The sequence below is a fragment of the Branchiostoma lanceolatum genome, chromosome 12 (assembly GCF_035083965.1).
Source record: "Branchiostoma lanceolatum isolate klBraLanc5 chromosome 12, klBraLanc5.hap2, whole genome shotgun sequence".
In the NCBI taxonomy this organism is placed as follows: Eukaryota; Metazoa; Chordata; class Leptocardii; order Amphioxiformes; family Branchiostomatidae; genus Branchiostoma; species Branchiostoma lanceolatum.
The window spans coordinates 5,053,435-5,068,308 of NC_089733.1; positions in this window are offsets into that span (position 1 = coordinate 5,053,435).

Sequence of the window (14,874 nt, forward strand, 5' to 3'; positions counted from 1 at the left end):
TGGACACGGAGAGGCGTTGTTGACCATTAATGAGGTGACTGAGGTTGTTGGCCTCTAGAGGAATGGGCTTCTTCCTTCGTATGTCTTTGGAGACCTTCAATGGTGTATTTGTGAGACTAAATTAATGTGGGGGAGAGGGGTTGGGGTGCTGGGTATGTGGGGCGGTGTGTGGTATTTCGGGTAAGGAGTTATTTTCCTGGCCGTCCCCTCTTGCCGATCTCTTGATGAAAATCTGTTGTTCCTCTCTTCAGTTAAACCCCTTTAGAACATTTTTACAAATAGGCCATTGCAGTTCCAGGGACACAAACCAGGGGGCCCAAAATTGACCTTGACCATTCTCCTCCCAGCGCATACCCACATACCAAATATCGTTACAATCCATCTACACGTTCTACAGTTATGCTGACTTTAAGCATCCGACGACACACATGCAAACGATTTACCTCCTTACTTATGCAAATTCGGTCTCATTTGCATAGTTTGCACTTAAGTGTGTACAACTTGGTCTAACCTACCTGTGTACCAAAGAACATGACGATCTGTCCATCCACTCTTCAGTTCTTCTACATTTAAGATTTTAACAAATACGCCATTGCAGTTCCAGTCACACATGCCAGGAAGCCCAAAATCGCCCTTGACCTTTCTCCACCTAACACCCACCCACATACCAAAAATCATTTCAATCCATGTACAGGTTCTACAGTTATGGTGACTTTAAGCGTCCGGTGACACATACATACACACAAACACCAAACGCAAGCAAAACAGTATCTCCATGAAAAAGCCTTTTTTTCATGGAGATAATCAGACGCTCACCTTTCACATGGGAATAAAAATGATTATTAACAGAAAGCCTTGTTAGTGTTCAAATTTTTATTCAACTTGAAACAACAACAATATCAGAAATACTGAGTATAGTTTCCGATAGTATCTAACGAGTTTTCAATGTTCTTTTTATGTGTATATTTGCTTATTTTGCTATGAGTTTGTTGAAAGTTTAGATTTGTGGAAACAGGAAACAATCGATAGGTGACAGGTTAACTGGAACTGCATTTGTTGTAGTCCACAGCTTGTCTTCATCCTCTTGAGTCAGGGGGTCGGCTTGACGCCTCTCCGTCCCCACCCCATCGCCAGCTAGCTCCTTCATCCTTGCATCAAGGGCTTTGCGGAATTCTGCAAACCTCGAGTCATTTCTATCAAGGAAGATCATGTCATGCCGTCCGAGATCATCTCTTGAATGTCGCAGCAATGCTGTGACAATTACATTGAGACTATTTGGAGGGTATGGTGTCCCGTCTTGCTTCCTGATTTCACATACAAACCTTGCCAACCAGAAGTCCATTTCTTCTGCTGTGACTGACCTGCTGACGTAGTAGGGATACGTATCGTTATGCTGAATCGCAATATTCTATGTATCAACTAAGGGCTCCTTGCAGCTTTATATCTTTATTACTCTTCTTTTTAATAAGTTAAAGGGGCACAGAATAGAACAAATGTAAAGCCCTGATGTAGAAGTCATTTTGATAATGAAACTTCAGACAGTGCTATTATTAGTAACACTATATTTCAGACTTTTAATGTGACAATGAAATAAATAGTGCTCACATGGAATCTGGCAAGAGTTGACAGTTGGAATACTTGTGGCTGCTCCTTGTGAGCAAGAATGTCTCACAGTCACACTTTGTGCATTCACCACGAGTTTGGCCCTCATTATCCAGGGACATCGGTTTAGAAATAAGCATAATAGAAAGGCACTAGTCACACTGTAAAATTTTCTTCAGCAAAAATAGCCAACAAGCATAAATATTTATTATTAGATGCAGTTGGAATGTTAAGATGTGAGAAAAAGCAAGCTACAAAGAACTCAAGTCTTCCCTGCACCCTATACCAGGGAATGTCATTGTGGGGAGGGGGGTATAGTAGATTTTAGAGCAGGTAAGTCGGACACTTGAAATACATCACAACAACATTCCAAGACGGCGGTCCATGTATCACACGATCCCGACATGCAGAGCGCTTTCTAAGTTTACGTCACACGTTGCAATAGACGTGAAGTTACCCATATAGAAATATTAAAACTGAAAAACAAATGCATCTAGGCTACATGGCATGTACATATCTTAAGTTTACAGGAGTGATGAATAATTGTTACACAGCTAGACATAGATTGTGTACTGTTGTACCATAATTAAGAAATGAAAGAACTTGACCTCACCGTTCTCCAAGTCGATGTCCGGTTGGCTAGGCGCGTTGTCTGCAAACAGGAGGATCTTTCGATATTGTTGGTGCATCTTTCTGTCCAGTGTTTGTAGCCACTCGAGGAACAGGTCAGGCGGCATCTACACCGTCTTGTTGTTCCTGTACGTCACCGGCAGACTCCTCACGTTCACGTGCTAAGACCTCCCGATGATGAGGGGTTTTAGCGCTTCGCCAGTCATGCTAGCACAGAGCATGATTGTGACTATCTTTTGCCTGCTTCCCTCCGTCGCACTGTTCTCCCTGTACAGAAAGTGTCCTTTTAGTGGTCGTTCGATAGAAGAGCCCGGACTCGTACATGTCCTTAGGTGCATACCCGGCCGTGACGTCAGGGATTTTTCTTCTTTCAATCTTCCACTGTGCTCTTGTCCACCCCGGCTCCATGCAGCCATGCTGCGAACTGAACGCACTTCACCGACATCCCCATTTTAAAGTGTTAGCGAACAATCTGTGCCCAAAGATTCCCACAATATCATTCTTGCACCCTTCAGCGAAATATCCGTTCCACGCTGGGTCAATGTTTTATTGTTGCTTGTGAATCAGATCTCCTTTCTTAAGCTTGTCAAAGTTGCTCTTGGTCAAATATTGAAGATGCTGTGATTTTTCAACACTTTCCCATAGCAAACCAAGAGCAACTTCATCTGTACTGCAGTGAACATTGAAATCAGCTTCGCCTTCGCTGGTAGGTCAGCTGTGGCCAACAGTAAAAGACTACGCGGTGACACCTTAACCTCTATTCCTGAGTTGTGAACACATGAATCAAGCACTTCACATACACTTCCATATGTTGTTGAAAAGAGACACTACCTCAAAGATTGAATGAAAGGTTACTCCTTCTCCAGACTGTTAGGAAACTCTGCTGAGATTTGTACTTCCTTTGCGATGATCTCGTTAAAGACAACTGCCACAACGGTATCAGAGGTTTCATTTTTATTGATGTTTCGCACAGTGAAGTGTTATATCATTGTGCACTTCATCTGTTGGAATGGTCTGTAACATACGGACTATGGCAAAGTGGTTGGCCTTTAGTTTGCACTGAGTTGGGTCAACATATGAGCAGGATGTAGAGGCATATTGAACAAAGCAGAGAATTTCAGCAACGTGCCTGTCTCCACCAAACAACACAGTGTAGGAGTTATGCCTGTAAACCCGTGTATTTGCCTGTAACATTGTCCCGTGGATCATCATTCTGTTTAGGAAAGATAGACAACAATTGTCACAAATAAATTAAAATTATACATGTAGAATTGTGAATGACATAAGTTCATCTAGGATCATGTCCATCTTCAGCTGCTTCATGCCAACCAGCAACAACTTCAGTGTAGCTCGCTTCACTGAGATGTCCTCTGTTTCGGAGAAACCTATAGCCATGTTGTATGACAGCAATACCTTAGTTGCATCGGTCACAGACTGTTTCCGCAACCCCAACAGGGCAGCCTCTGTCAGCCTAGGTTTTGGCTCTTTTTCTTGGGGATAAAGTGATGGTGGAACCATCGGGAAGGTTAACAGTGCCATATCAGAACAGAAATCATCAAACGATTTATCTTGTAAAGTAGTAGGTAACACCGGCATTTGATAAATGAAATCATTTTAAAGTTCTACTTTACTCACAGTTTTTCAGAGTGTTTGCCTGAAAATTTCTGGTTATCTCAGACACCATGAATCCACAACAGAAGCCATGTATACCTGGTGAAGTGTTGTATAAATAGATAATGTGACTCATCAATACTAACACACATACTTGATGATTACGTACTAATAACTTAAAATTCACTGTAATTCGATCACAAGGAAAGTTAGGACACAGAGAAAATAAAAGTCATCAATGCATTTAACAAAGACGTTTTTTACGTCACTATTTTTAAAAATCATTTCTCCAAAAACCTTTTTATGCTTATAAAGGATGGGTGATCATTTTCCGGACACAATCCAGGAATAATTTTCGATTTTAAGAAATTTAGGAACATCATATGAAACCGGTAAAAAACTGATCAAAGGATATCATCAGCCTCTTCACGTCGCAATGGCTTGCCTAGGAAAATGAGATGTGGTAGCCGGCAATCCTGAAAAGAAGAACAACATGGCTTATATCGTGTTCAATCTATTCCACAAACCCTGACTCTGTTTTCTGTTTCACAAAAGGTAGCAGTAGTCAATCTTTATTACCAGTCACGATCTATAAATATCTGCGATGTTCCAATTATTCAGTAATTCTATGATAAAAACTAAAATTTACCATTACCCCCGTCATCCCCTACAGCTGGTTTAGTATTTCCTTAACCCTATCTAGCCCGGGGGGGGGGGGGCTAAAAGTGCCCGCGCCAACTTTGACATCGTATAACTGCCAAACGACGTATGGTAGGACAACCAAAGTTGGTGACTTTGCCTAAAATTTAGTTGGCAACAATATTATGATAAAAGCATAAGTTTATCATTTTTCGTGTTGCCATGGCAACGGGTTTTTGAAGAGACATTTTTATGCAAATTTCACTAATTTCGATTTAAACATAGTTGTTTCCAATGTTTTCTTGCTCAAACACACTAGTTTCCTACATGTCTAACATCATATGTGATTTAATGTGACTGTCATAATTTAGTATTCATAAATTATGCTAATTTGATGACGTCATCGCTCAAAATCCAAGATGGTGGACAAGATCCTTATTTTCGCCATAAACAGGTTTTTTGTCTTCAAATTCGTCACAACCTGGAATTTTCTTAACCAGAAACATTCAGATTATTTTTTTAGTCTATTTTGATTGTTATTTGGGGTCATAAGTGGAAAAAATGTATTTTCGAAAATTTTAAAATGGCCGATCAAAGATGGCGGATCCCATGGGGTCGCTAACAACACATGACGTCATTCGTCGACGTCATTTTGACGTCAACGTAATCAGAATTAACGCCAAATGTGTTGGCATACCTTAAAATCAATAATACGCACTATTTTGTCTAATATCTTTAGATATTATGGGAATTCCCTATTTAGCCAATAAAATCACATAGATGACGTCATAATTACGTCATATTACGTCATAACGTCACCAAAATTGCAAAAATCCTCAAACTTTACGTGTACATCACTCCCTGCAAATTTGGTGATGATACAACATACCGTTCGGAAATTATGATGGGGGGGGCGAATGAGCCCCCCATCATAAACCCCCCGGTCCAAGAAGTCTAAAAAAAGCCCGGTCTAGATAGGGTTAAGTGTTGTAGCGACAGTCTGAACTTCTCCATTCAGGAAAAGCAGGGTGATGAGGAAGTCGGCCATATTTCGTAACCGATCGTTTGAGCTGTTGAAGGCAAATACCTACAAGAAGATATAAAAATATCTCATTATGCGACAAATTGAATTGAAAAACAATAAGTAGCTAGCTCATGAATAGAAGTTTAAAAATACTATTTTACACTTATGCTTTCACATTGTCTATTCCCTTATCACAAGCCTTTATTTGTAAGGATATTTAGACTAATTTTGTTGTGATTATGGTATCAAGGAGGTTATTTTTCAAACATTTCTTCCAATACAACTGGACCTCCCAATACAACTGGACCTCCCGTGCCTGTATACGTACAAACAACAATAGATCAGTCCACTAAAATTCTCTAATGTGTACATTCCATGATAAGAGACAGTGGCTGATGTGATTTAAGTAGTTCTTATAATGCGTAGTTTAATATGTCGCCTTACCTGCGTACGCCTCCCGCAAGTTAGCGAAAACTATGCACATCGTCTTTACTCCCGTCATTTAGCAGTTGTACTTGTGCTTTAGCCAAATAGGGGTACACGAAAACCTGGAAATGATGGCACACCAAGGTTAAAAACCTCAAGGCGAAGTAGAAACAAACTACAAGGGATGCAGCTTCATCGACTTGGCTGTTGGACGCGATTATACAGGAATGTGACTCCGGGCGATTTGGCCCTAATGCGAATTGGGCTACTATGTATGAATGGGGACATTCTTCATCAATGATAGAAAATGTGACAAAATGACAAAAAGCACTGCATTTGTACAATATTCAGCATTACATTGCTTGTAAACTTGATTTGAAGTCAAAGGGACGATATGCTGGCAGTCACAATGGTAGTCTTACATAAGATTTATTGTTCTATCTGTAGAGTATTGGATAAGATACTGAAGGGAGAGGTATTATCTGGCATTCGTTCTATTAATAGTTTGTTTTTGCTGCCCTTGCCACATGCCCACCTGGATATGCCATCAAAGTAGCTCGATGACAGCTCACTGTCATTATCACATGAACTGTACCACACCAGTTCCCCAAATCCTATCAAAGCATCGCTCCATTTGTATCTATCATTTTTCCTAAATACAGTTATCAGAGCGCAACAATTTCATCAAGTTAGAACTGTGTCACCTTTTAACCATTGTAGATCTAGTTGCCACTTAACTTTTCGGTTAAGGAAGAAATTGACCACACTGTAGATTTCAAACATTAAGTTACAACATGTCGAGTTGGAGATCAAACCGCACCCCACTCACAGATCAATGGAATTTGAAGCAGCGGGGTCGACAACAATTATATTTCCATCCTCTTGTATAAGCCTTTTTACTCACCTAGTAATAATGGATCTGTGCTTCATTTTAATCTGTCAAGAAAGGCAGCACCAATTGTATTTTGATTTTGACAGCCTCTTGGCATGTTTTTTTGTTGTTTCTTTTTCTTTCATTCGATGGAGACTTAGATATTCTTTAAAAATTTTGTTCAACATCGTAATTCTATTCAAAAATAATTTAACTTTGTAGCAACAAGGGAGGTGAATACATTGTAAGCCACTTTCATGTATGTTACTATACAACATGTTATATCTATGAAAGGTACTATGAGTAGGTCTCTTATTAACCCTCAAACCACCGTATGGGGTCAAAACTGACCCCAGGCGTCAGATTCAAGGAATCACCTGGCCTTCCACTGTCCAAGCTAAAAAAAATACAACTATATTGCTAACATTCTAGAACATTGCAGAGAAATGTTCTTACCTTCGCCATCGTGAATCGCGTTGAATTGTGGGAGAATAAGCTCATCAATTATTCTCTCATTCGTTCTGGAATGCACATTTCATTGCTAGGTATAGCTTGTAAGACATTTATTAAAGGTAGAGACTCTCAAGCTTTCTATTGATTTATAGCAATATACTTCATTGGAAGAAAAGAAACTATGATGGAGCAATGTAAAAGAATATATCCGTTTATGTAATAGATTTACATACTCCAACACTATATTCTTTTGGCTCATATCCGAATGTTACCTCTACGGAAAGTACGTCCCAGCTTATCAGTACCGAGCTTTACCATTATAACATTAAAACACATAACATACGTGGGCAGCAGACAAGCACAAGCCCGCATTGTGTCTGAAGATGTGTTTCTTTCTGCTCCTTATACACTGCCAACTCTATGAATTTTTCTGACATGGGTCCGTGTGTGCTTCAATTTCACTGAATCATACTGGTGAATCTATAGGTCAGGCATTTCATATGACACCTTGGTTGCCATAATAAGTAAAAAAAAGTATTATCTTCATGTTTGCTGCAATTAACAATATATTTTAAACACGCATGTTGATGTAGCTACGTACGCTCCAGAGCTCTGGTCATAATCACTTCAAGTGCCTTGATGGCCTCAGTGCCAGATCCCAGCTGGTAGAAAAAAAATCATCTACCAGCATGACTCTCCCGGCCGCCCCCTTTAGGATGTCGACCATCCTCCATCTTGTTAATGCATTCTTAACACTATTGAGGTGGGTAGGAAAAGTTATAGTGCATTTCTTCCAATTCCCAAAGTACACCATCTCGGTAGAAGTGCTGAAGACCTCAGTTCCATTTTTGCACTGTTTATGTTTACCTCCTACATTATAAAGTTCTACAATTCCAGGAAGCCTTGTAATATCAATATAGAATGCATATAGTTCGATGTCTGTGTTGAAAAATAGCAATGCTATACACATGCATACTTTATAGCTTTTTATATAATGCTAGACGATTGCTTCATGTCTTTGAGTCTTACAAACAGAACCAGAAACCAGTAACCAAATTATGATATCAGCAAAGTCTTCCGACTCGGTCTGGTATTCTACGCATACACTTGAACATGTAACTGTGTATATATTTAAATCTACATAACATAACATAATTCAAATCTACATAACATAACATACATGTAACAGTAAAAAATTATTATACGAACAAAGATAAATGTTGACATAATGCGGTCGATAATCTAGCAGTTAGGATGGTAGGTGTGGTGTTTGTAGGGTGGTGGAGGTTGTCTGTTCAGGACTGCCTGCACTGCCATGTTGTCGGCCTCGGTGGTGGTGGTGATTGTAGCAGCAGTTGTGCGCTGTTTTGTTGTACTGGTGGGGTAGGAGGAAAGTACAAGGTTAGCATATTGTGCCTTTGTGGTGTTGTCTGGTAATCATGGTAGTGAAACAAATGAAAGGAGCGAGTAGGTACTGGGGAGACTAAAGGGATAGGGACATGCGCGTAGCATGCACGATGAGAGACCTCAAGATTCTTTTCTTATAAGAACTTTGAAAACCTTTTTTTGAGGGGCAATTTGGTGAAATTGTGGCATTTTGCTGGCTGATGGCATAGTATAGGGTTTTAAGAAAATGTTTTGGCAAAAAAAACAGAATTTTGTCCATATATCGTGTCGTTATTGGATACATGATGCCAGAAACTCCCAGCTGGCTGTTCGCCTGTTGTAGGCCTGGCTCAGGGGTCAAAGTTGAGGTTTGTTTACAAAATGGCCTGTAGCTAGAAAATAGCCGTATCAAATTCCTTGTGACGACAAGTACGGACAGATTAAGAAGTAATCTACCACATGAAGGTGAGTTTGTGTCACCGGAATGTCTGAAAGGTGAGATATGATGCCCTTTTTTGGCCTATTTTCTCATAGACTGGTGTGCTTAAGCATTTCCCTTTAGTCTCCCCTATAGGAAAATCTGACCGCCCACCTCCCACTGTGTTCGGGCTAATTCGGTGTATTTTCGCCCCTGTCTAATTGACTTTTGACCCAAGAAGACATCTGGAACACGTGAAGATATATTTCAACTGTCATTTATTCAGAAATTCGGTACATTTTTGGCCTTTTCAGGCATTTCTGTCATGGAACAGTATTACAGACATTGTCAAATTTGTGACAATTGGTGCCGAGAGTACAGGTCCAAAATCTCTAAAAAAGTACTCCCCCACCCCACCAGATCTTGTTTACTGTGGATTGGGGGAAAGACTAGAACATCTAGAGTCCAATATGGCTCGGTGAACGTTGCGAGGATGCCACATCGGGCCTTCCCGAATCCTGAGAATCGTACGAGATTACATGCTCATAGAATTGCATACATGGCTTTTACTGGTCGCATAGAAATCGATGGACTACATGTCTCGCATTTGTGTAGTCCCATTGTGCGTTCGGATCGAGCACTTGTCACTAGAACCCCCCCACATCAACAACAGTCGTAAACAATGCCAGTCCCGTGGGTATTGCATCCGCCATGAGCAGTTTCCTCCTTGTATCTTCAACTAGCTAGGTAAGTCTCAACACAAGTCCATATCTTCGTCTGAATCGTCTTCAGAGTCACTGTAGTAATCTTCAGGTTCCTTGTCCCCAGCCCGGCTGTACCCGTGGTCGGTGCCGTCTTGTTGTGCTCCTTCCTTGGCGACTCACGCTGTCCCTTGGAGGGCTTGGCCACCTCTGCACTCTTGTACGTGCCTCTTTCTCGACCCTCATCGTACACTACAAATTTTCCCATTATGTTGGCATTTTCCCGTTTAAATTTCTTGTTTGCCGGTTCCTGCTTGTAGGATCTCTTGTAATCTTGCCTCTCCCTCATCTTTTCCAGAACACGGACAGCTTTGGACTTTGGAGAGAGTGGGATACCTGCAGCGAGCCTCTTCATCGCGACGGAGAGGCCAGTGCCATTGTTGGAGGAGTGAAGGGCTGAGGCGATCCTACCGGCAAGAGTGCGGAAGCGGGTAATATTCTTCGGTGCACTTTTACTTATCTGTCTGTTAACAGATTCGGCCTTGTTCGTATTCGCAAAATGCCGAGTCAACTCTAGTGCCTTCTTGCCGAGTCTCATCTCCATGGCGACACGTAAGAGTTTACAGTCAGATGGGTTAGGGTTGATTTGTCCTCTTGCCTCAGCATTTATCTTCTGAAACCTCCATCGTGATGGGTGTCTGCATACGAGGGAGTATTCCAAACACCAGTCATGGTTTCCAGCGTAGCAGTGGGGTATTGCCCGCATGGCCTTGTCCATCGCTCTTTCCACTCCGTGTCTCGTCCGCATTCCAAGCTGTGTCAGGGCCGCTTCATGCTCAGCATTCAGGCGTTGAACAAGGTCGTTAGCAAATCTGTGCTTCACCCGGCTTCTGCTCTCTGCCTTTGCCCCTGGAAACATGGTGGGAGACCATTTAGTGCTGCTGATTTTAGTTCGCACATTTCGGCTGATGTGTACCAAGCACCTCTCCTGTTTTACTCTGATTGGGCGGACGGCTTCCTCCCGCTTTACCGTGGCCATCCCTCTGAAAGTTCGACTGTCTCCATCTGTGATGAGACCCGAGACTCTGACGTTGCTCTCAAGCAAGTCTCTTGCCATCTTTTCCCCAGACTCCTCTTCGTTTCCAATCGGGGCCTGCGGCAAAGTGTTAGCTGAGCACTTGTGGGGAGGAGGCTCAAGTCCGTGGCCTTGATAGAATGTGCACAGCCTACAGGTCTTGATTTTCAGATGATTAGCAATGACTTTGTTCCTTGTTGTCACCTCTTCCACGAATGTGGCGTTGCTGCTATCACTTGGCTGTCCCGGCTTCCTTCCCCTGAGGTTCCCAAGTGGAGTATGATATCTTGTGTCCGCTTGCCCCCGAATTGGACTGTCTGGTTTGTACCCCTTCATCGCATTCACCCTTTTCATCACCTGAATCCAGCGTTTCATGTCCTTTTCGTTTTCTTCTTCCATTATGTCACTGTACTTATTTGCCAGGTTCTGAAGTGCAGGCTCAGATGGTACGGGTAAGTCCATGGTAGCCATCATCTGTCTGAATCCAGAGACAGCCATCGGACAGTCAGCCAGGGCTACTTGCGCAGCCATGTTGATGACGGGGGTTCTCCCTCCTGGTCCATCTCGTATTATCTCGTCATAGAACTTCTGGGAGGATGAGCCATATCCGCATCGATCGCACACCAGCTTTTCAGCTGTTGCCAGTCCCATCGTCTTCTCCTCCCTGGCCGAGGCCCTGACAAGCTCTGGGCAGGTGGGTCGTCGCTTATCGTGGTCCCGCTGCGCCTTGGCACATGCTCGGACAGCGGCTGTCGCCTGCCAGATTCTGTACCCGACAACATCATCTGCACCCTCTGCACTCCCGTCCCCAAGATACTGGTTCATTTCACTGGAGTCTGACTTCTGTGGACGCAGCAGGATGGGTCTTCTAGACTCCCTGATGATGTCCATTTTGTTATGGAGGACGTTGCCGTCCCTGTCTCTGTCCGCCAGCAAAGAGTAGTCTTCCTCTGAAGGTCTGACGTATGTAGGAAGTCTTACACGTGCCTTCTTAGTGCCCCCTTTGTTCCATGGATAGTTTCCAGGCTTGAACTGCCCATCGTGCTGCATCTTCCTCTTTCCCATGATGTCTTCTGATGGATGGATGTTCTTCGGCTGAATTGTCTTCAAGAAATTGTGGCTTACAACTCATTTCCTCATCTCTTATATAGCACTTGACCCAGGGAAATGTGTGACAGGTAGCTCTCAAGGGACATGCCCGACCCTGCCACCCTTGATGACGTGTGTGGCTAGCTTTAGTTTCCACTGACTCAAGGCCAGCCAAATAAGGAAATAATAAGTGATGATGCAAGTGTGGGAGTGCATTTCCTGATGTTTTCCTTGTTTATTTGGGTGATATCACCATTAAGCAGGTACCATGGCATCATACTTGGAAGCCTTGTCACAGCATATTTTCAGAAAGTAGCATGTAGAGTCTGTAAAATCTTCCAGACTTGAGTTTGACCTACTTTTAAAGACTGTACAGAACAAACCTTTTAAAAGTGCCCCAATGAACCAGGGAATCTTTTGATGAGTATATTCAGGTCCCTGTCACAGTGAAGCATGCCATTCTGTGTTAGAATGGACAATATCTGACATTTCTTTGCTTAGTTTTTCCAAATCTCCTGGCTGAACATATTGGCTGCTGTAAGCTAGGCCCTATTCAAGACTGCTGTACACAGGCCTTCAGAGCTGCCATGACACCTGTTATACAAGTGGGTCCCAGGGGTTCATTAACCAACAGACATCTTTCATATTGTGGATAGTGCTTCACAACCCTTCCCTGCATTTGATGATACTATTGAAATTTGCAAATTCTCAAGTTGAATTTTCTAATAGGGGAGACTAAAGGGATAGGGACATGCGCGTAGCATGCACGATGAGAGACCTCAAGATTCTTTTCTTATAAGAACTTTGAAAACCTTTTTTGAGGGGCAATTTGGTGAAATTGTGGCATTTTGCTGGCTGATGGCATAGTATAGGGTTTTAAGAAAATGTTTTGGCAAAAAAACAGAATTTTGTCCATATATGGTGTCGTTATTGGATACATGATGCCAGAAACTCCCAGCTGGCTGTTCGCCTGTTGTAGGCCTGGCTCAGGGGTCAAATTTGAGGTTTGTTTACAAAATGGCCTGTAGCTAGAAAATAGCCGTATCAAATTCCTTGTGACGACAAGTACGGACAAATTAAGAAGTAATCTACCACATGAAGGTGAGTTTGTGTCACCGGAATGTCTGAAAGGTGAGATATGATGCCCTTTTTTGGCCTATTTTCTCATAGACTGGTGTGCTTAAGCATTTCCCTTTAGTCTCCCCTACTATGATCCCAATTAACACGTGAGATTGCTTGCACTTTTCGTATTTTCTGCTAGGGGGCGCGCCGAACATGTCCCAACCATCTTCTAACCAATACACGTTACCCCCAACCAAGCCCCGAATGCTTTCTAACCTACTGGTCGGGGGTGAGTCGGGAGGCCCTGTTCGGCTATGTGCAACCTGGGCTTTAATGTCTATTGTATTGAAGGTATGTAGTTGAGTTACCTTTGGTAGTTGGCGATTGCAGTGAAAACATTTCGCTCTGCCTGGTTGGTCTGGCCTGTGTGGGATGAAATACTGCTTTAGTTCATGGAAAATGGAATTGTTTCAAATATCAATATTGCCAGTCAAGATGGTATACATGTATTTTTGTTATGAAGTATTACGTTGTGCATTTTATGTATCTGCCATTAGGTGGGTGGGTGGGCGTCGTACTGTCGTTTGTGGTGGTGCTCTATATATATTGTAATCACGTTCCCTGTAGAGTTGTAACATTGTGTATAGGTAGCAAAATGTATGAATGTTTTGTAGGACTCATGGAATCTAGTGTCAGTACATTAAAGGTTGTAATTTCTGTTCTTACCTGTGTATGTGATATCGAGAGGCAGTGTGTCGGGTGATAGCCCGATGTTGCCGGTTGTGTTACAGATGTCCCTGGTGGTGGTGGTTTGTTTGGAGCCGTAGTTAGTGTAATGACGATGAACGATGGTTGGAGAAGTGACGTGTTGTAGGCAGTGGGGAGGCTGGGCGGTTGTGTGATGGTGTAGAAGTTCTTCTCCATCAAGTGCATTGCCTGAAACGTCTCGGTCCTCGACAGCCCGGTTCCCTCGAGCAGCTGGAGGTTGGAGCGCAGCTGCAGCATCAGGTCCAGCTGCTCGAGCGTAAACCGTGGCTGTTTTTCCAGACTAGAGTTCATATCTGTATAGGTGATATGTAAGATATTGATTAAGATAACAATTGATATGTGTTAGAATACATCCCTGGACATGAATACCCCCGAGAAGGGGACAAAAAGCGCGGCAAATCCGGCAAGAAATCGGGCAAAAAGGGGAAGAAGTCCGGAAAGAAGAAGGGCAAAAAATCCGGGAAGAAAGGAAAGAAATCTGGGAAGAAGAAAAAGAAGTAGAAATCATTATCTTGTGTTTAATTGGCTTAAGTTGATAACTCACTCATCATCATCATTATACCACAGGGCCCCTCGATTAATAGACCCACGCGATACATATTGTAGGATAGGGTGCAACTTTTGGTAGCGGAGCATGTTGTTTTGCCGGCCAAAGGGGTTACTGTAAATGCAGAAATGTTCGCGGTGGTAACCTAACAAATACGGTAGCACTGCCCTTTTTTGTCTTTCATTATGGGTATGGTATAGCAACGGGAGTAGAGTGGATTATTGCAACCATCAAATTAATGAACATTTGAGTGGCTTTAATAGGTGTACATGATAGAGCTGAGACCCTGGCAACCATGGTGAAACCAAAAATCACACCGGTCAGAACATACATGTTCAGCTGCCCGAAAACGTCATCCAACATGTGTGTCGCATAAACAAACGTAGGAACCGGCCGCTAGCTTCCCCCAGCATTTCGTTTGTATAGTAATTTGTACCTCTGCCTGTCCTTTCAGGTACAAGTCAAGTCAAGTTTATTGCACAACGATTGTAACAGGTACAATGTAAGGCAAAGATAAAATGCTACTGGCTACTTATATCAAACTACTAGATAACATGGTGTTATTGGTTCCG